Source organism: Sarcophilus harrisii, chromosome 4 (assembly GCF_902635505.1).
Source record: "Sarcophilus harrisii chromosome 4, mSarHar1.11, whole genome shotgun sequence".
NCBI classification, from domain to species: Eukaryota; Metazoa; Chordata; class Mammalia; order Dasyuromorphia; family Dasyuridae; genus Sarcophilus; species Sarcophilus harrisii.
Window position 1 is genome coordinate 188625904 of NC_045429.1, and position 22177 is coordinate 188648080.

Here is a 22177-nt window from a genome sequence, read left to right on the forward strand (position 1 = left end):
GAGCCCCTCCTCTTTTCTTATACCTTTACCCTACTATTTATGTATTCCCTTCTATTTGGCCTACCCCTTCCCTTTTCACTTTTCCCCTCCCACTTTTCAATAAGGTGAGAGAAGTTTCTCTGTAAACCAAATATATATAATATTTTATCTTTGAGCCAAGTCTGATGAGAGTAAGATTCACACAATGTTCATCCCCCTCCCTTCTTTCCCTCAGATAAAATAACTTTCTTTTGCCTTCTCATGGGATGTAATTTCCCTCTTTTTATCTCTACTTTTCCCTTTTTCTGGTACAATCCCCTTTCCACCTCTAGTTCCTTTTTTTTATATTATCACAGCAAAATCAAATTATAGAGGCACTCTCTATGCATATCCATAATAGAAATACAATTCTCAAGAGTTCTTTTTATCTTTTTATACTTCTCTTGAATCTTGTATTTGGAGGTCAATTTTTTTGTTTAGCTCTTGTTTTTTCATCAGAAATGAACAGAATTCACCTGTTTCATTGAATGTCCATCTTCTTCCCTATAAGTTTAGCAGTGTAGTTTATTCTTGGCTGCATTGTAAGTTCCTTTGCCTTTTGCAATATCAGATTCCAGGCCCTTTGATCCTTTAATGTGGAAGCTACTAGATTCTGAGTAATACTTATTGTGGCTCCTAGGTATTTGGATTGCTTTTTTTCAGGCTTCTTGTAATATTTTTCCTTGGTCCAATAGTTCTGAAATTTTGCTACATTATTACTTGGAGTTTTAATTTTGGCATCTCTTTAAGGAGGTGTTTGATGAATTCTTCAATTGCTATTTTACCTTCTGATTTTATAACATCTGTGCAGTTCTCTTTGATGATTTGCTGAAAAATAGTGTCTAAACTCTCTTTTTTTCATCTTTGTTTTCAGAGAGTCCAATAATCCTTAGATTATCTTTCCCAAGCCTATTTTCCACATCTGTTGTTTTCCCAAGTAGCTATTTAACTTTTTTCTATTTTTTCAATTTTTTTGGTTTTGTTTGACTGATTCTTGATGTCTCATGGAGTCATTCATTTCCATTTGTTCAGTTCTAATTTTTAATGAATCATTTTCTTCATTTACTTTTTAAAAATTCTTTTTGTATTTGTCCAATTGAGTTTTTTTTTAAAATGAATTGTTTTGTTCTATGGAATTTTTTTCAATTTCACAAAAATTTTTAAGGAGTTATTTTCTTTTCCAATTCACAAATTCTATTTTCTGGGACTTATTTACCTTTTCCAATTTACAAATTCTGTTTTCCTGGTAGTTCTTTACTTTTTCCATTTCACAGATTCTGTTTTTCAGGGAGCTGTTTTCTTTTTCCAATCTATCTTTTAATGAATTATATATCTTTTCCAAACCCTCTTGCAAAGTTTTCCTTTCCTTTCTCTATTTTTCTTCTAAGCTCTCCTGTAAGATCCTTTTTAATTTTTCTAGGAGAGCCTTGTATGGTGGGGATCAGGTTATAATACCCTCTGGGACTTTATCTGGAGACGGTCTGCTTTTTGTCTCCTCAGGGTTTGTTATCTGTTCTTCTCTTTTACTATAGAAGCTATCTATAGTTAGAGCTCACTTTGCCTCTTTACTAATTTTTTTTAAAAGTTGGGATCTGTTTTTAGGGAATGGAAGTTCTAAGCTTCTTCTACAGATACCCAGAAGCTACAACAGCTGGATTGGAATCCCACTGAGTCATTCCCAGTGCTGGGTGGGTGTGGCCAAGTCCCATGAGACTCTGGAGCTTTAGGATACACTTTTTACCTTTTGTGTTTGTGTTGGATGTTTTATAACTTCTCTACTGATCTACTGACTTGAAACCAGGCAGAGTGGCCAACACTGTGGTAGCGTCTTCCCCATATATTCTCTGCCCAGTGGAGACTGCACCCCACTCCAGTCTGCTTAGCGTGCACTGGCCTCCATGCTCTGCCTCCTTGCCTGCACCTAGCCTCCTCCCATGCCCATGACCTTTTTGGGTGATGTCCGAAATTATCTTTTGCTGGTAATTTGCTGCACTCCCAATATTCATGGATTCTGTCAATCCAGCACTATTTCAGAGACTGAATTTTGTAATTAGTGTGAGGGTAGTAGGAGAGCTCAGAAAAAAACGTGTTCCCTCTGACATCTTGGGTCTGCCCCCTCATGTAACTATCTTCTCTGGTTTTCTGGACGCACAAGTCCTTAAAAGTCAGAAATAGTAGGGAGATAGAGTGCTAGACACAGTCAGGAAGCCCTGTCTTCAAATACTGCCTCAAATATTTCCTAAATAAGTGATACTTGAAGTGTCATATCAAATCTCTAAGCTTTATTTTTCTCACTTGCAAAATGAAGGTACTGGACTCAATGGTCTTTAAGTACCCTTCAAGCCTCAAATTTATAATCCTTTGATTTTATGATAGTGACTTTTATGCCAGAAATTATTGTGAATAATTCATCAAAGCCCATTCTATAAGATAATGTTCTTATAATTCACCCCTTTCCATTGCCCTGTGGATCTCTGTAATTGTAAGTCTTTTGAGAGTATGCCCGGAGTCAAGTTGTACCCACTAAATCTATCTAATCCCAGATACAGTAACATGCTTCAGCTGAGATATTATTTTTTTCATTTGACCTTCTACCACGTATCACTTCCCCACAACCACCTTCTTATTTTCTATCATTTGCCCTGTGAAAATTATAGGTAGGTATAAATTTATGTAAATAATAAATTCCCTGAATTTGCCTCATGCAGTCAAATTCTCACTATTTAAAATTATAATTTTATAAAATATAGGAATTGATTCTAGCACAATGGAATATACAATGAAATTTGAAATAATGCAACAACTTCAGGATATTAATTATTTCCACTAATTAGAACCTGGCTGTGATCAAATTTATATTAATATTGTTTATAGAAAAGGCATATCAATTTCTCATTTTTGTGAGTCTCAATATACTCATTTACCATAGATGTGTTGTTACCTTTATTAAAATATAAGCTCCTTCATGGCTTTTCTCAACAATGAGGTGATTAAGGCCAGTTTCAATAGACTTGTGAGGGAGAGAACTATCTGCATCCAGAAAGAGGACTATAGAGATTGAATATGAATTACAACATAGTATTTTCACTTTTTTGATGCTTGCTTTTTTTTCCTCATTTTTCCTTTTTGAGCTAATTTTTCTTGTGCAACATGACATATGGAAATGTACATGTTTAACATATATTGAGTGTTTAACATATATTATCTAGAGGAGGGAAGAGAGAGAAGAGAAGGAGAAAAATTCGGAACACAAGATTTTGCAAGAGTGAATGTTGAAAACTATCTTTGCATGTATTTTTGAAAATAAAAAACTATTATTAAAAAAAGTTAAATTTATATCTCCGTGACTTAGCCCCATGTCTGTAACATAGTAAATGGATAATTTTTTTTAGATTTTTTATTTTATTTCATTAATACTTTAGATATTTTATTTCACTTATACAGAAATGAGAGTGTGTGTGTATAACCATTTATATGGTTTCCTTTTGTTTTTAGTCTAAAGACATCTTTTCTGATTGGGCAAACAAATGTGTTATTATTTCATGCTTTACTGGATGTTGATACCTAGTTGATCATTGACTCAATCAATCAACAAATAAACATTGATTTAGAATCTGCTATGTGTCAAACAATTAGGTAGTTCCTAGGGACACACACAATCTGTCTTCCAAAAACTTACCTTGTTTAGGGAAGACAACAAATATAAAATGCATACAAAATAATTTGAAGTTATGGCAGAGAGAAAGAGATAACAGCAACTAAAAAATTCAGTAAAGACTTTACATTGCAAATGGTCAGGCTTTGAAGGAAATTATAAATTATAAAAGACAAGGATGAAGAGTGAGTGCATTCTAAGCCTGGAGATAGCCTATGCAATGGCAGAAAGACAGTAAGAACTAGTATTTACCTAACATCTTAAAATTTGCAAAGCATTTCACTTATGTTAAAAATATTTGATCCTGATAAGAAACATATGAGGTCGGTGCTTGGGGAAATGGAATACTACACAGGGGGGAAAAAAGTTTGGATCTAAATCTGTGGTTATTAGGGATCCAGTAGAAGAAGTTCTAGTACAGTCAGCCTTATATGTACTTCAGGTACAATACTGTGACAACTCTGGAGGATTAGAAGGCGGTTGCAATAGTCCAGGTAGGAAGGAAGGGCAGAAGGAAAAAAAGAAGGGCAGGAAGAAAAAAGGAAGGAGGAGAGGGGAGGAAGGAAATAAGTTTAATGAATTAAAAGCATGTTCTAAGTGTTATGAAAACATGATCTCATTTTATCTCCACAATAATATTGAGAGGCAAATGTTGTTATTATTTCTATTTTACAGTTGTGGAATAGAAGCAAACAGACACTAAATGATTGACTTGCCAAGAGTTATACAATTAGTTAGTGTCTGAAAGTTTATTTGAACACATCTACCTGACTTCAAGTTCTTTACTCACTGTGTCACTGAGCTACAAGTAGGCATTGGTAAGGACTGAACTAAAATGTGGTCATTTGAATAGAAAGAAGGTAATGAATGTGAGAGATTCTGTGAAGTTAGATTTGATAAGATTTGGTAAATCAAAGATATCTTCATGTTTCCATTGCTTACAGGTACACATGACTTTAATATATGAGTGGGAGATTCCTTCTATAAGAAGAGTTTCAAGATGAATTTTTTTATACTTTGTTATGTGGTATTGTGTGTGTGTGTGTGTGTGTGTGTGTATGTGTGTTTGCATTATCAGTGCTGAACAACAATGTTAAAACAGTACAGGGTAAGTAATCCAGCATCTACATAGAAAATTAATGACTTTTATTGGTGACTTCACTAAATGTCCTTGTGCAAAGAGCATTCCTGCAGTAGCTTAATGCCTCATTTACCCTCGCTTTGAAAGGGAGATAATAGCAGTCTTCTCTATACCTTATTAAGGCAATATGCTGAGTGGAATTCAGAAATGTCTGGGAAATAGAGGAAGGAAGGTTAGTACTAATATCATTCATTCTATGTATTTTAGGTAAATTTGAAATCTTCAGTGCTTTTTGGTTTTTTGGTTTGGGTTTTTAGTAGCCTTGTCCTTGTCAGTCAAGTACCTTTAGCCTTAGTTTTTAATTTTATATTATTCTTTCATTAATTTTTGTTATTTATGCTTTATATCACTTTTAATCTTTCATATAATTAATGCTTTAAAATTTACAAAACACTATCTTCACAATAATTCTATGAAGAAAATCAAGTTATTGAAGCCCAATTTTTTCAGATGGGGAAACTGAAGTTCAGTTAGATTGTGATTTTTTTTTTTTTACTTATTATATAGGTTGTAAGTTTCAGTTACAAGATTTGAACCTATTTATCCTGATGACAAGTCCAATGCTTTGTCAAACATGCTATGCTATCTCTCCAGTATGCAAAAATTATTATTGTGAAAAGTTACTGTTATCCCTGCAGGAAGCACAACAGAAAATTAGATAGTAAGATGATTGACTAGATCCCATTATCAAACCACCAATTAAAATGAGAAACATTTCAGAAAGTGCTAAATATCTTGATTCCTTTGAAACAGAAAACAACAGAACAGAAATCAGAAGACAAATTTGGCCAAGACCCTATTGGAAGTCAAACTTGCCTATTGCTTTAGAAATTAATGGTCTGCAGATGTTACTATATTTTCACAGCATACTGTACTCAGATCGGAGAATATGAATGGCCCCAGCAGGACAGATGTTTTTTTGCAGTCAGTGGAAAATTCAATCAAATAAGCTGTAATTGCAAAAGTAATTAAAGTTCATTACTTACAGCAAATACTTGCAGAAAACTTAGATTTCCTAAGGAGAAGTGACTTCTCTCCCTTACCATCACATCAGACAAAATTAAAGATGAAAAAATTAGATCACTAGAGTAAGGGAAAAGAATTCTCTGTGGATAAAAATATAGGGGAAAAAGATTCTAAGTGGCCTAACATCTGTGAAGAAGGAATAAAAAGTTCAATTAAAATATTTAGGATGTTTTCTGAAATATCAACTTGGGACAAAAAAAAGATAATCTAAGAACATTATCATCAATCATGGATGATGACAGATATGATCATGTCATGAACAACACACTAGTTATATAACATCCAAATGTTGCTGTCAAGAATATTACATAAGAAGATGGTGAATGTAATAGTGAATCAAATAAATACTCTGCCCAAGGCCTGTCTTTGACAGTTGTATTAACAAGTGTTTTTAGGAAGGCATGATTGCCTTCTAAAAGTAAATTATAGACAACAGAACATTCTCAGACTCTTAGAAGTTTATTACACATCTGTCATCATTCACTAATTTATCCAAATAAAAATCCTTATTGAACCAGTTTTTTATTTTCAGCTTCCAGCATCTGGGCTAGTGAATATACCTTAATATTATCTTATTATCAGTTTCAAGTTTTGATATTTAGTAGGCATGTAGTCAGTCATCCTATCCATGATAAGGTTGGGTTCAGATTCCTGAGCTATTTCCATTGGAGTTAGAAATTAGGTGATGCTGGTTTGGCTTTCCAACATATATTATCTTCTCCCTCTCTGTCGGGGAATGAATGACTCAACGCCAGTCCATACTTCTTCTTCTATATGCTAGTAGGATCTCTTCCACCTCTAGTAGCCCTCCCTTCCCGCTTGAATGAATTGCCTGTCCTATAAATGCTCCTCATTTGTGTTTCCCCTCATCTCCAATATAATATCATTTGAATTACTGTTGCTTTTCTCCTTGAGATGGAGTGACTAAAGTTACATCATTCTATGTACTACTATACCTTGCCACTAGTGACACAAGAACTGCATTATATTTCATATTTTGTTTCTTTCTCTGAGACACACATGATTTGACTTTGGCTTTTAATTCACGGTTGCACAGTAAGACAACATCAATTCAATTCAACAATTATCTATTAAGTTGCTATTCAGTGCAAAATATTGTGCAAAGCATGGGTCTACTTTCAGACTTTGGTATGAGGTTCTAAAATTTTATTTGGCATAAGTAATTTCTTCAAGATTTCAATTTCATCAAAATTTTTCCATTCTGGAGTACTCTTTTCTATGTTCTTTTGTAAGTCCTTCGCAAACTATGCTAAGCCTTCCTTTAGGTCTCTGGAAATTGCTTGTTTGCTAGTAGTGCTTTCAGACTATCTATTAATTGATTATCTTCTACTTTTAGTACATTATTCACCCAACTCCGTGTCCAGTCATACTCTTCTTTGATGGTATTCATTGTCCACTTTTTTGGAATTATATAGACAAATAAAGCTTTCTTCAGGTAGCAACTTCTCAGACCACTCAGAATTATAAATCAAAATAAGTTTTCACTAATGAAATATCATAAGCAAATATGACAAATTTCCAAATACTATATTAAGAAGAGAATTGATAGTGGCATTGTTCACAGTTTTGGATTTGAAGTAATGATTACATGAGTTCAAAACCTGTCTGCAATGCTTATTAGTTGGGGTAACCTCAGGAAAGTTACTATAGTTTCTTATCTGTAAAATTATGATAATCACATCTATCACAGAGTTGTTTTAAAGATGAACTTATTAACCCTTGAGTTTCACTACATAGCAATGTTTTCCAGACTACCATTCTTGCTCACAGTTTAGCACCACAGGCATTATACAGAGAAACTATTCCTTTGGAGAAAATGCTAGTCATCACACTAACTAGCATTGAGTCATTCATTACCTGACAGAGAGAGAGAAGATAATGTATGTCAGTAACACCAAACCAGCATTACCTAATTTCTAACTCCAATGGAAATAGCTCAGGAATCTGAACCCAAGTCTTGAGAATATCTATGTCCCAAGATGACCACTCCTGCTTCCACCTTCAGACCCAAAATGTGTCATGGAGTGGGAAAATTACTATGGCCAAGGAGCCTACCTTCTTCACCATTACCAAAACCAGTTGTTCATTAGCTGCCACTGAGGGCCAAAGAATCCTAAGAGTCTTGGAAATAGCAGTACTCTCCAAAGCAAACCTTCTAATCCCCCTTGCTATCATCCTGAAAAACAACTTTCTATAGAGATATGATCTGACAGCTGTTCTTATATATTTATGCATTGTAAATCAGAAATTTCTTGCCACCAAAGTCTTGGCACCATCAAATGGTTCAAAACTAATAATCAGGGTAGATAAATAATGCAATAAGTAAACAGATTACTCTACCTAAAGTCAGAAAAATCTCAGTTCAAATCCAAAATTTACTAGTTTTATAACTGAGGGTAAATCATAGAATTGCTATAAGCCCAGGCTTTCTCATATATAAAATAGTGCCTATTTCACAGGATTATTGTGAAAACATGTGAGAAAATATTTGGAAAATATTTTGAGAACATTGAAGTGCTATTTGAATGCTAAATATTTATTATTTTCATTATTATTATCATGCAAAGATGGACATGATCTGATCTGAAAAATGAAGAGAATAACAGCTACATTAGAGACTGTTATTGACATTGACATTAAGATTATATTTTGCCATCTAAAGACTATGAAACCTTTGCATCTGAAACCTTCTCCACAATATCTTTTCCTGTTACAATGTGGACTCCATGAAAGCAGATTGTTTTCACTTTTTTATATGTATCCTTAACACTTAGCACATAATTTTACACATAGTAACTGCTTAGTAAATACTTCATTCACTCAATCATTTGATATGTAGAAATGCTTTGAAATTTTTAATGTACTCTATAATGAGGAGGAAGAGGATCCTGAAGAGTAGGAGAAGGAAGACAAAAAGAAAGGTGAGAAGGATACTGGAAGGGCACATATCTCTCTGGGAAAGATGAAGCAGTGAATGCAAAAACAAAATATTGGTAGGGAAGATGGAGGTTGGGAGAAGAATATAAAAATAATATTTTATAATAATCACTAAACTACTCAAGCTCCCTCAGTAGTCTAATTCAGATATGTCATAAATGTGTATGGAGATAGCAATGGATTCTCAAAAAAATAATTCCAGATTGCTATGGGTTCTGGAAGTCCTTCTAAAGCCAAGAAAGGGTTTGAGTAGAGGCTGCTCTGCCCAATACTTGAAAACAAGCTTAATTATAGTAATTTAAAAGATCATCATCATCAGAATTCAAATGTATTTAGGCCATTGAAATTTTAAAGTTCATAGCAATCTTATGAGGTCAGTTTATGTGTGTATGTATGTATGTATATATGTGTGTGTGTGTGTGTGTGTGTGTAATCTATGTATCAATTAACTAAGACATAAAGTTTGTTTTAATATGTGTAAAAGGAATAACCATATTGATGATTTTTTTAAATGAATAGAAAAAAAGACTTTTCTTTCTCAGAATTGAGATATATCTGATGGTACTTTTTTTCCAGAATCTAATTTTAAATAGACATGTAAAATAAAATGGAATTTTATTGTTGAGTTCCCCCCCCCCCGAAAGAATTCACCAGAATCAATTGTGACTTAATTTTAACAAGAAAGTAAATGATGTTGGAGAAAGTTCTTTTCCTGAGACTCTGGGCTTTGACTGGAGAACATTAACCTTATCTTTCTAGTCTCAAGCTGGTTGTAACACTTCTCAGCCATCTCTATACCATACCTCAAATCCCTTTCAACTCTAGCTCTAAGATCATTAATCAAGTCAACACAACCATTCTTGAAAATGACATATCAATCATTTAACCACTGACAATATTCACCATCCACTCTGAATTTTCTCTGCAAAATTTTCTTCCTTGTTCACCACTTGACTAGATATGTCTTTTATTAGAAGGTAAGGTCTTTGAAGGCAAGGGTTGTCCTTCCTGCTTGCTTTCATCTGTATCCCCAATGTTTAATGCAGAACTTGGCACAGTATGTAGGAAATAGTAAGCATTTGATAAATGTCTTTTCATTCAGTCCTATAAAACATAATGAAAACTATTAAGAACCAGCATCTGCTGTTATCTGTGAGAAAAACCAGATAACTGAGCCAGCCTTTATCTTTAAGTAAACCAAGTGCTCAATGATTCATCTTTTCTTTGGTTTCATTGGGTTTTGCCAAAAGCCAATTTAATTCATTGCTATCAGTTTCTAAGAGACTTTCCAAAATCTCCTAAACAAACAAAATACTTAGTAATAAAGAAAAAACCTACTTAACCCCTTCATGTGTACATATTAAAATAATTTGCTGAATTAGCAAAAAATTTAATGCACAGAATTTGACCACATGCCAAGATAATGAGTCCATATTAAAAGTTTTTGCCTTGGTCACAGAGGAAAAGATGTCAGAAGAGAAAATTCCTTCTGTTCCACTGTTATCCATGCAATGTCAACACAGATAGAAAATGTCAATCAAACTCCCAAAGGATAATTTCATTGAATTAGAAAAAGATTTTAATGAAATTCATCTAGAGCAACCAAAGGTCAAGGAACCTAAGGGAAATAATGAAAAAGTGAGTAGAATAGAAGCCCAGCAGTACCATAATTCAAACGATATTACAAAGCAATTAATTATCAGACAATTTGGTTTTGATCATTAAAAAACAGAGTCAATCAGTGAAATAAATTAGGTATACAACATCCAAAAGCAAACAAGCCTAGTAGGCTGTTGCTTGGAAAAACAAAAGGTCCAAGATAGAAGAGGAAGAACTCGTTATTTCACAAAAATATCTGGGAAAAGTAAAAACTATGAGAGAATTTTTCATTCAGACTAACAACAATGTGGGCTCTGGAGCAAGTTCAAATTAACTTTTGAGAGTTGATTGATTGTTAAATTTTCAGTGTGAACATTGTTACATTAGAAATTGATAAATGCTTCAAATCAGGAGTTGATTTATTGATTCACTGAAGAAGGAAGGGGAAAATCCTATGGTCAGGTAAATAACAATTATTAGAATATTGATTAGATGAAATATGACATTGAATGTATTTACATTGTATGAATCTCTCAAAATATCAAATATTCCTGAGTGAAGATGGAAGAGAGAGAGTACAGAAGTGATGATAGGCAAAAATAAGTATTCCTTTTCTATCACAACTAGTAAGTCAGGTTGTTTGAGTGAAAGTGCAACCAGTACAGGTAGGATGACTAAGATTACATTGTCACTCAGAGGAAGTCTGATCATAGTAAGAGCTAAAAGAAAGAGGGAGTAATAAAAGAAAACATGTAAGGTGAAATTAAATTTATTAAGTATGGAACAGGCATTCCAGGAACACAATAGAAGGCACAGGAAGATCCACAGAGGTACTTGCCAGGGTTGATAGTGGGGAGAATATTGATTGGATGAAAGTAAGAGAATGGTTTGTAGGATATGGGGAATTGAAAATATACAGTGGTAATCAGGGGTTCAGAATCACTCAAATTGGGTGAAAATAAAGAGGCAGGCATATAGTAACTATTTAGGAACAGTTAAAGTGGAGTAACAAAAAGAGTGAGATCTACTGAAGGAAATGAGAATAGTTGGACTGTCCAGGTCCTCCTCTAAAATCCAACCTCATGACAATAGTGTTGCTATGTCCAATGAAGCATAAAAGACTGACTTTTCACAGCAGGAGGAAACAGAAGATATGACCAAGAAGAATTCAGACATATGATGGAGGTAGTTCTAGATCACAGCTGGAGCACTGGAGGATTCAGGGGCCAAAACAGAGGCTTCAGAATGTGGTTGATCTGAATGGGAGTAGGATTCACAATCTTGTCTCCATTCTAGTCACTCCTCCCAAGCAGTGCTTATCTACATGCATGGGTAAAAGGTTTCCTCTAAAACACTAATATTTTTCTCAGAAATTCTTCCCAGTCAGTTTTGTTCCAGAGCTTTGCAGACTATGTTTCCAATGGTGATCAAATAGTAGATCTAGATTTCTCCCTGCTTAAAAAAGTGTTCTTGATTTTCCATAACATCTTTAAAAATATATGATATATTCCAAGTTACTACATCAAGGGCTAGTCAATCTGGGTGACATTTATGAATGCCTCTGTATGCAAATATTGTATGCATAAATAGCATGTGTGTATTAAATATATGCATACACACACTCTGGTTCATACCCCATCCAATTACCTCTCCCATTATGTCATTGTTCTTCTTACCCTATAAAAGAATCGTGTGTCTGACATTCACTGCTGGATTCTTGGAGACAATAGTCTCATTCAGCCCTGGGACCAAACATGGATCCATTGGTCCCAGTAAATCTCTCCCATTAAATAAATTATTAAATTGTTTTCTAATCTCTGTCTTACTCAGTTTCTCCAGCATTACACAATCAGGAATTTTTCTCTTTGAAATCCAAGCTGGCCATCCTACAAGTCAATTAAGAACAACTTATATGAGCACATAGCTTTATTTTACATTTCACTTGTTAACCTTTGGTGCTACTGAGTCACATCTGTAACAAAATCTTTCATAATGTTAACATATGCAAGGCAAATTCATAGTATTGTTAAAAATAAAATATATTTTCTGCTCAGCATCTTGCTTTTAATTGGGTTATGTTTCTGTAACTTTTATGTTCCTTACATTCTAGTTCAAAAGTTGATCACTTCAGGGATAATTGGGCACATGAAAAATGAGAAGCTCAAACTGATCCTCTAGCTATTTTGCAAATTGAGTCATAAAATTTACTTTCTTATTTCAACTTTTAATTACCTAATGACTGATTATTCAATTTAGATAATTATCATGCTGTGCGTGACTTATGCACAGTGTGACTAATAATATAAAGATGACCTTCAAAGAGTATGTATTCTATTAGGGGATACTAGACAAGAATAGTAGTTGTAATACAAAGCAAACTGTAATAAGTGAATGAAAGAGTTACAAAATATTAAGAGGTACTAAATAGAGAGAGTTCCTATCCTATGTTCAAGGTAGGCTTTCTAAAAAAAGTGGAATATGAATTGCGCCTAAAGAAAAAGTAGGAATTCCAAATATGTCAATAGGAGAACATTCAAGACACTCCCAATAGCATGGGTAAAGACTTGGAAATAGGAATGTTTAAGGCTAAGTATTTCTACTTGACTGGAATGTAAACAAATGTAACTGGTGTTTCTTGCACCTAGAACAAGCTTCTTCATATCTAGAATGGGGAAGTGTATCCGCAAATCTTCAGGCTAGAAGAATGTAAGATATTTTAATGCAAGGATTAATATCATATATCTATTTTCTTTTCTTTTTTATTATAGTTTTTTTATATACAGAACATATGCATGGATAATTTTTCAATACTGACCCTTGCAAAAACTTCTGTTTCAACTTTTCCTCTCCTGCCCTCCACTCTCTCCCCTAAATGGCAGATAGTCTCACATATATTAAATACATACATCTATTTTCAGTGCATTCACCTTGCACAGTGCCTGGTATATAATAACAAATTAAATTACTATTGAACGAATAATTGACATTTTTGACTAGAGACTCTAAGATGCTTGCTCTTGTAGTCAGAGAGTGTTCAAAGACCAGAAGAATAAAAAGTAATATATTTGGAGTCAAAAGACAAGAAAGACCTCAAAATTTCGATCTAGTCATAACTACAGATGACTGAACAAGTCGTTTCACTATTGATGGACGTCAGGGTCTTCATCTATAAAATGAGGAATTTGGGACTGAATGACCTTGAAAAACTCATCGAATTCAAAATCTCTGATCCCTATGAAGACACTAGAAGAAAAGACATGACATTTGCTTCTGAATTTAACAAATTAAATTCCACTCTTCCTTCTTATTAAAGGATTTACAAGTACTCTCTGTACCCTTTGCATTTGATGCCCTAATATATACCCCATTGTACTCCATCCTAAAAATAATTCTGAATATAATGTACAAATGTGGAAGGCTTGAAAGGCACAATGGGGCCAGATCATAAAAACCTCAATTTCAAGTTACAGGATTTAGATTAATTTGTTAGATACTGAGATTTCTGAGTAAGAGAGTAACATCATCAGAGTTAATATAAAATAGAAGGAATATATTGTCATGGAATTAGTCTGTAGACTGCCAAATAAAAAAGGAAGAAATGGATTATTGGGAGCTACAATTTAGTAATGATGGTTGTTATCATGATAATATTAATTTTGTGCCTTTTTTATATACTTTGTTCCATGTGGATAAAGAACACTGAATATACTATTAAATTAATTAATATATAGGGTGGTTTTCTCAAACTATTTTTCCTCTTTATTGATGAAATGGTGGGCAACATTATATTAAAAATTAAGGTGATAGCAAAATATAACTTTTGTTTTCTTTGATTGTATTTTAGTTGTTTATTTTTTATACACATTGTTTTATGAATCATGTTGGGAGAGAAAAATCAGAGCAAAGGGGAAAAACCATAGGAGAGAAAAAAAAAAAAAAACATTAAAAAGGAAGTGAACATAGCAAACCTTATGTTTGAGGTCCATAGTTCTTTTTCTGGATGCAGATGGCATTTTCTGTTCAAAGTATATTGGGAGACTTACTTCTGGGGGTGGGGCCAAGATGGCCGAGTAAAGCCAGGAAGTTGCTGAAGCTCTTCCAGTTTCCCTCAAAAACCACATGAAACCAAGCCTCTAAACAGTCTGGCTGAATGACACCACTCTTGAGCTCAAAATAAACTAGAAGAACTTCAAGAAAGGTCAGTCTCACTGTGGTGAAAAGGGTATTCAGCCCAATTCAGACAGAATCTGAAAAAATGAATAAGATGATCTTAAATGTAGCATATCAGCGACTGAGGTCCTCAGTCCTGGCCCAGTCGAGTAGCAAATCAGTGGGGCAGTTTCCAATCCCAGCTCAAAAGGGAAATTCTGAAAAACCACGCTTTTCCTGGAAAGAGCAGTCAAGCTACCTACTACAAACATAAGGGGCTCCTTTGCTCAATGCCAAGGTTCAGAGATTCACAAGAAACTTGGGACAGTGCCCGCTTTACTCCAAGACCAGAGCTCAACCAAAAAAAGTAAAAAAAAAAAAAAAAAAAAAAAAAAAAAGAGGAAATACCAAGAGAAAAGAAAAGACTTATACAAGAAACAGAAAAGAACCTTGACAATAGAAAGTTTATATGGTAATGTTGTGCCAAAGTTCCCTTTTAATGTTGTAACCCAGTTTCTCCAATTGTCCTAGTTATTCTGCCTCAGGTTATAACCTTTCCCTCTTAATGTTTGATGAGATAAAGGTCTATCTCAGTTGCTCTGCCCCAAAACCCCAGGCTATAATCATTCCCTCTTAAATGATTGATGAGATGAAGGTTTTATATCTTTAGGTTATAGACATTCCTTCTTAATGTTTTACAGGATAAAGGTTTATCCATTTTAGATGTCATTAGAATATCAGTAACCTCCCTCCATTGTGTCATCCTAGGGATCTCCCCCACCATTAGGTTATCCCCACCTAGATACCTCCCCCATTATGTCACTGTTCTTGTTATACTATAAAAAAGCTTGCTGTCCCAATACTCAGAGCAGGATTCTTTGAGATGATAGTCTTGTCCATCCCTGGGACCAAGATCCCAGTATCTCTCTCCATTTAATAAACTATTGAATTGGTCTCTAACCTCTGTCTTGCTCAGTTTCTTTGGCATTACAGTAACAGGGCAGACCAAAACACAAAATCAGATGAGGACAAAATGTGAAATTGGACAAAATAAAGGACAAAATAAAGGACAAAAACGACAAAAATAAAGACAAAGGAGGACAAAATAAAGAGTGATATGAATTGGAATCAAGTCCAAAGAAGCTTCTTGGAAGTGCTCATAAAAGACTTTAAAAGGCAAATAACAAAGGTAGAAAAAAAAATGAGAAAGGAAATGAGAGGTATGCATGAGTGAATACCTTAGAATAGGAAGGAAAAAATTATCTGAAGAAAAGTAGAATCTGGTTAAAATGGAAAAAAGAAAATCCCACATTAAGAATTAGAACAGGGCAAATGGAAGGTAATGATTCTGTGAGACAGCAAGAATCAGTAAAACAAGCTAAAAAGTAAGAAAAAAATGGGGGGAAAATGTGAAATGCCTCATTGGCAAAACAGCTGACCTAAAAAATAAGTTCAGAAGAGACAATTTAAAAATTATTGGTCTACCTGAAAGCCATGATCAAAAAAAAAAAGAGCCTGGATAGCATTTTCCAAGAGATCATTAAGGAAAATTGCCCTGATATTTTAGAAACAGAAGGGGAAATGCTCATTGAAAGAATCCACCAATCACCTTAAGTGAGAAATTTCACAAGGAAAATTTCAAGGAACATTGTTCCAAAACAACAGAACTACAACTTCAAGGAAAAAAATACTGCAAGCTGCTAGACAAAAACTATCCAACTATCAAGGTAGAACTGTCAAGATTACTCAAGATCTGGCAGTTTCTATAATAAAGGATCAGGAGGACTAGAATACCATATCCCAGAAGGCAAAGGGCCTTTAAAAGAATTAACTAACCAGTGAGACTCAGCATCACCTTTCAGGAGAGATAATGGACACTTTCAATCATTTCTATTGAAATTAAGAAGGCTAATAGGATCCTAGAAAACCTACATATGATAGATTTCTAGAGAAAATGGAATAAGGACAGAAAGATATATACCTTTTTCTCAGCAGTACATGGTACTTTCACAAAAATTGACCATGTTTTAGAGCATAAAAACCTTACAATCAAATGCAGAAAGACAGAAATAGTAGGTGCTTCCTTTTCAGACCACAATGTAATAAAAATTTTAATTAAAAAATGGGTCAGGTAAAGATAGACAAAAAAAAAAACAACTGCAAATTAAATAATCTAAACTCTAAAAAATGAGTGGGTCAAACAATGAATCACAGGAATAATTCATGATTTCATCCAAGAGAATGACAATAATTGGAAAAATTCCAAAATCTATAGGGTGCAGCCAAAGCAGTTTTGTGAGAAATTTTAAACCTTTAAATAGCTACATGAATAAAATAGAGAAAAGAGGAGATCAATGAATTGGGCATGCAACTAAAAAAGCTAGAAAAAGAACAAATTAAAACCACCAATTAAATAGCAAATTAGAAATTTTGACACTCAAAGAAGAGATTAATAAAATTGAAACTGAGAAAACTATTAAACTAATAAATAAAACCAAGAGTTATTTTTATGAAGAAAAAAAAAAATAGATAAATCTTTGGTTAATTTGATTAGGAAAAAAGAAAAAAATTATATCATCGGCATCAAAAATAAATAGGGTGAATTTACCACCAATGAAAAAAAAATTAAAGCAATAATTAGAGCTATTTTGCCCAACTGTATGCCAGCAAATCTGATAATTTAACTGAAATGGATAAATATTTACAAAAATGTAAACTGTCCAGATTAACAGAAGAGAAATTAGATTACTTAGTCTCATTTTAGAAAAAGAAATTGAACAAGCCATTAATGATCTTCCTAAGAAAAAAAATCTCCAAGTGAATTCTACCAAACATTTAAAAAAGAATTAATTCCAATACTATGTAAACAATTTGGAAAAATATGAGAAGAAATCCTGCTAAATTCCTTTTATGATACAAAAATGGTACTGATTCCTAAGTCAGGAAGAGCCAAAAGAGAGATTAAAAAATTACAGACTAATTTCCCTAATGAATTTTGATGCATAATTTTAAATAAAATATTCACAAAGAAATTACAGAAACTTATGAGCAGGATAATACACTATGACCAAGTGTAAATTATGCCAGGAATGCAGGGCTAGCTCCATATCAGGAAAACTATTACCATAATCAACCATGTCAATAACAAAACTAACAGAAATCATGTGATAATCACAATAGGTGCAGAAAAAGCTTTTGACAAAATACAATATCCATTTCTATTAAAAACATTATAGACCCTTAGGGATAAAGGGAGTTTTCCTTAAAATAATAAACAGTATCTATCTGAAACCAAAAGCAAGCATGCATTAGTTGTAATGGAAAGAAGCTGAATGCATTTCTAATAAGATCAGGGTTAAAAAAAAAAAAAAAAAAAAAAAAAAAAGGATGTTCTTTATCACCATGATTATTCAGCATTGTACTGGAAATGTTGGCTTTAGCAATAAGAAAAAAAAAGAGAAATTCAAGAAATTAGAATAGGTAATGAGGAAATAAAACTATCTTTGCAGATGATATGATGATATACTTAGAGAATCCTAAAAAATCAGCCAAAAACCTACTAGAAACAATTCACAGTTTTAGCAGAGTTGAAGTATATAAAATAAACCCACAGAAATCATCAGCATTTCTATATATTACTGATAAAGCCAATCAATAACAAAGAACTTCCATTTAAAACAACTACAAACAACATAAAATAATTGGGGGTCTACCAACCAAGCCAATCCAAGAACTATATAAACAAAATTATAAAATGTATTACACAAAATAGAGATGGATTTAAACAATTGGAAAAATATTAATTGTTCATTGCTAAGCCAAGATAATATATTAAAAATGACAATTCTGCTTAAATTGATCTATTTTTTCAGTGCCATATCAAACAAACTGCCAAAACAGTATTTTTTTTTAATTTATTATAGCTTTTTATTTACAAGATATATGCATGGATAATTTTTCAGCATTGATAATTTCAAAATCTATTGTTCCAACTTTTCCCCTCCTTCCCCCTACCCTTTCCCCCAAATGGCAGATTGATCAATACATGCAAAACAGTATTTTTTAGAACTAGAAAAAAATAATATCAAAATTCATTTGGGAGAACAAAATGTCAAAAAACTTGAGAATTAATGAAAAAAATACAAAGGATAGTGGCTTAGCAGTATCAAACCTAAAACTATATTACAAAGCAGCAGTCATCAAAACTATTCAGTAATGGCTAAGAAATAGAATGGAGGATCAGTGGAGTAGATTAAGTACACATAACACAACAATTAAGACCCATAGTAATCTGGTATTTGACTTATTTTACCCCAATTTGATTTATTTAGTTTACCCCCAAACTCCAGTTTCAGGTATAAGAATTCACTATTTGACAAAAATTTCTGGGAAAAGGAGAAAATAATGTCAGAAACTTGACACAGACCTACATCTCACCCCCTACCAACATAAGGTTAAAATAGGTACATGATTTGAGCATAAAGAATGATACCATAAACAAGGTAGGAGAGCAAGGGATAATTTACCTATCAGATATCTTGGAGAAGGGGAGAATTTGTGACCAAAAAAGAACTAAAGAACATTATGAAAGGCAAAATGGACAACTTTGATTACATTTAATTAAAAATGTTTTGGACAAACAAAACAAACAGAAGCAAAATTAAAAGAGAAGTACAAACCTGGGAAATAATCTTTATAGCCAGTGTTTCTGAGAAAGGTCTCATTTCCAAAATATATAAAGAACTATGTCAAATTTATAAGAATATAATTTACTCCCTAATTGATAAATGGTCAAAGGCTATGAACAGACAATTCTCAGATAAAAAAAATTAAAGCCATTTCTCTATCTGCATACCCTTTGACCCAGCAGTGCCACTATGGTATCTGTATCCCAAAGAAATCATAAAATTGGGAAAAGGATTCACATGTGCAAGAATGCTTGTGGATGTTCTTTTTGTGGTTAAAAAAAAAAAAAAAGAATAGGAAAATGAGTAAATGCCCATCAATTGGGGAATGGCTGAATAAACTGTGATATATTAAGGTAATGGAATATTATTGTTCTATAAGAAATGATGAACAAGCTGATTTTAGAAAGGCCTGGAAAGATTTACATGAACTAATACTGAACAAACAAGCACAATCAGGAATACATTATACAAATAGTGTAATGTTCTGGTTAGCTCTCTGGTGGTCTCAGGACCAGCTTTGATCTCAGCAGAATAATAACCACAAGAATGGTCAGGAATAGAGTCCAAAATCTTTATTATCTCCTTCACAGTCTGTCTCCTTCACCTGGGGCCAGGCAAGCTTTCTGGGGGACATCTGAATGGGTCTTGGTTTCAGTGGAGAAAAAAAGGAGACAGGAGAGCCACCACAAGGCTAGTCAAGTCTTCTCTCTCTCTGGCTGAGTTTGTCCCTGGTTTATATACTCTATTACAATTAAATCAGTTCATTGTACTGAGTATAAATCACTCATCATATCATTAGGGAACCATTAAATTAAATTAAATTAAAGATTAAATCAATCATACTGAACTAGAGAACTCACATGCTAAACTAGATCATCATTGTCTTATCAATTCCACTGAGTTAACACCTTTCTCCAATGTTCTGGCCTAATACACAATAGTGATGATCAACAAGGGAAAACTTGGTTCTTCCCAGGGGTTCAGTAATCCAAAGCAATCCCAAATGACTTTGGATAGAAAATGCCATCTGCATTCAGAAAAAGAGCAAAGGAAATTGAATGTAAATCAACAAATTCTATGTTCATTTCTTTTTCCTTTATTCTTGTCTCTGAATGAGAAATCTCTTTCCAATCCTCTGGTTTGATTATTCAAGGTGAAAGAATAAACTATACTCACTTCCTAACTACTTATACACTCTTTAGTCCCTTGTGGTGTTGCTCCTGTCTCAAACATTTTTCCAAAATGCTGTTATTACTTATCAATATATTTTAATTATATATTTTTCAAGGTCAAAATGGGTACATGATTAGGGCATAAAGTATCATATCATAAATAAATTAGGAGAGCAAGAGATAATTTACATATCAGATATTTGGAGAAGGGAAGAATTTATGACCCAAGAAGAGATAGAGAACATTATGAAAGGCAAAATGGACAACTTTGATTATATTAAATTAAAAAAAATTTTCACAAACAAAACCAACAGAAACAACATTAAAAGGACAACACAAAGTTGGGAAACAACCTTTACAGCCAATGTTTTTGATACTGATCTCATTTTTAAAATATTTAAAGAATTGTAAGAATACAAGCCATTCTCCAAATGACAAATGGCCAAAGGATGTGAACAATTTTTAGAAAATGAAATTAAAAGCCAGCTATAGTCATATGAAAAAATGCTCTAAATCACTGTCAGTTAAAGAAATGCAAATTAAAACAACTCTGAAGTACTATGTTGCACCTCTCAGATTGGTTATAATGACAGGAAAACAATGATAAATGTTTGAGGGGATGTGGGAAAACTGGGATATTAATGCATTGTTGGTGAAGTTGTGAAATGATTCAAACATTCTGTAGAGTGTTCGAAACTAGATCCAAAGGGCCATAAAACAGTGCATACCCTTTGATCTAACTGTGCTACTACTGGGTCTGTTTCCCAAGGAAATCATAAAGGAGAGAAAAAGACCTACATGTACAAAAATGTTTGTAGCAGCTCTTTTTGTAGTAACAAAGAATTGGAAAATGAGCAGATGCCCATCCATTGGAGCCCCTTCTGTTTGATCTTTTGCTCCCAACCTGAGGCAGCTTTATTTTCATGAAACAGCCTAGTTTCCCAGACTTTGCCTTCTGAACTAGGATTAGAGGTTATATCACTGATCTATTTCTCTACTGAGCCAGGACTGAGGGTCTCAGTTGCTGATCTGCTATGTTTAAGACCCTCTCACTGGTCTTCCCATAATCCCACCTGAGCTAGGTTGAACATCCCTTTGACCTCAATGAGACGGGCCTTTCTTGAAGTCCTTCCAATATATCTTGAGCTGGAAAGTGGTTTCATTCCATTAGACTCTGGTTAAAGGCTTGGTTTCATGTGGTTTTTGAAGGAAACTAGGAGAGCTCAAACAGCTTCCTGACTTCAGTTTGCCATCTTGGCTCTCTCACAACTTTATAGTGTATAGAGTAACATTAGAAAATGGTGGTCTCAAAAATGGATTTAAAAAGTGACTGAGTTTTAATTTATGTGGATAGTTAACTGGAGTCAAGAAAACCTGAGTTCTAAGTCATCCTCAAGCACTAAGAGATATATAACCCTGAGCATGGCACTTGTCCTCTGTTTGTCCTACTTTCTTCAACTGTAATTGGGATAATGACAGCACCTATCTCCCAAGGATCTAATTTAATAATATTTGTAAATATTATCTCGGTACCTGTAATATATTAAGTCCAACATAAGGTTTTATTTCTTTCCCTGTTCTCCCATAAAACACCTTTTTTTTTTTAATTTTAAAGAAGAGGTTGTTGTTTAGTTTTAAAGTAGGAATTATGCATATATAGTATGCTTAAGTTTATTTGTTTTATAAAATTAGAAAAATAAATACAATGTACTTGATGACTGAGTATTTAATAAATGTTCCCCTTTTTAAAAGAAATAGGTAATTCCCTAAT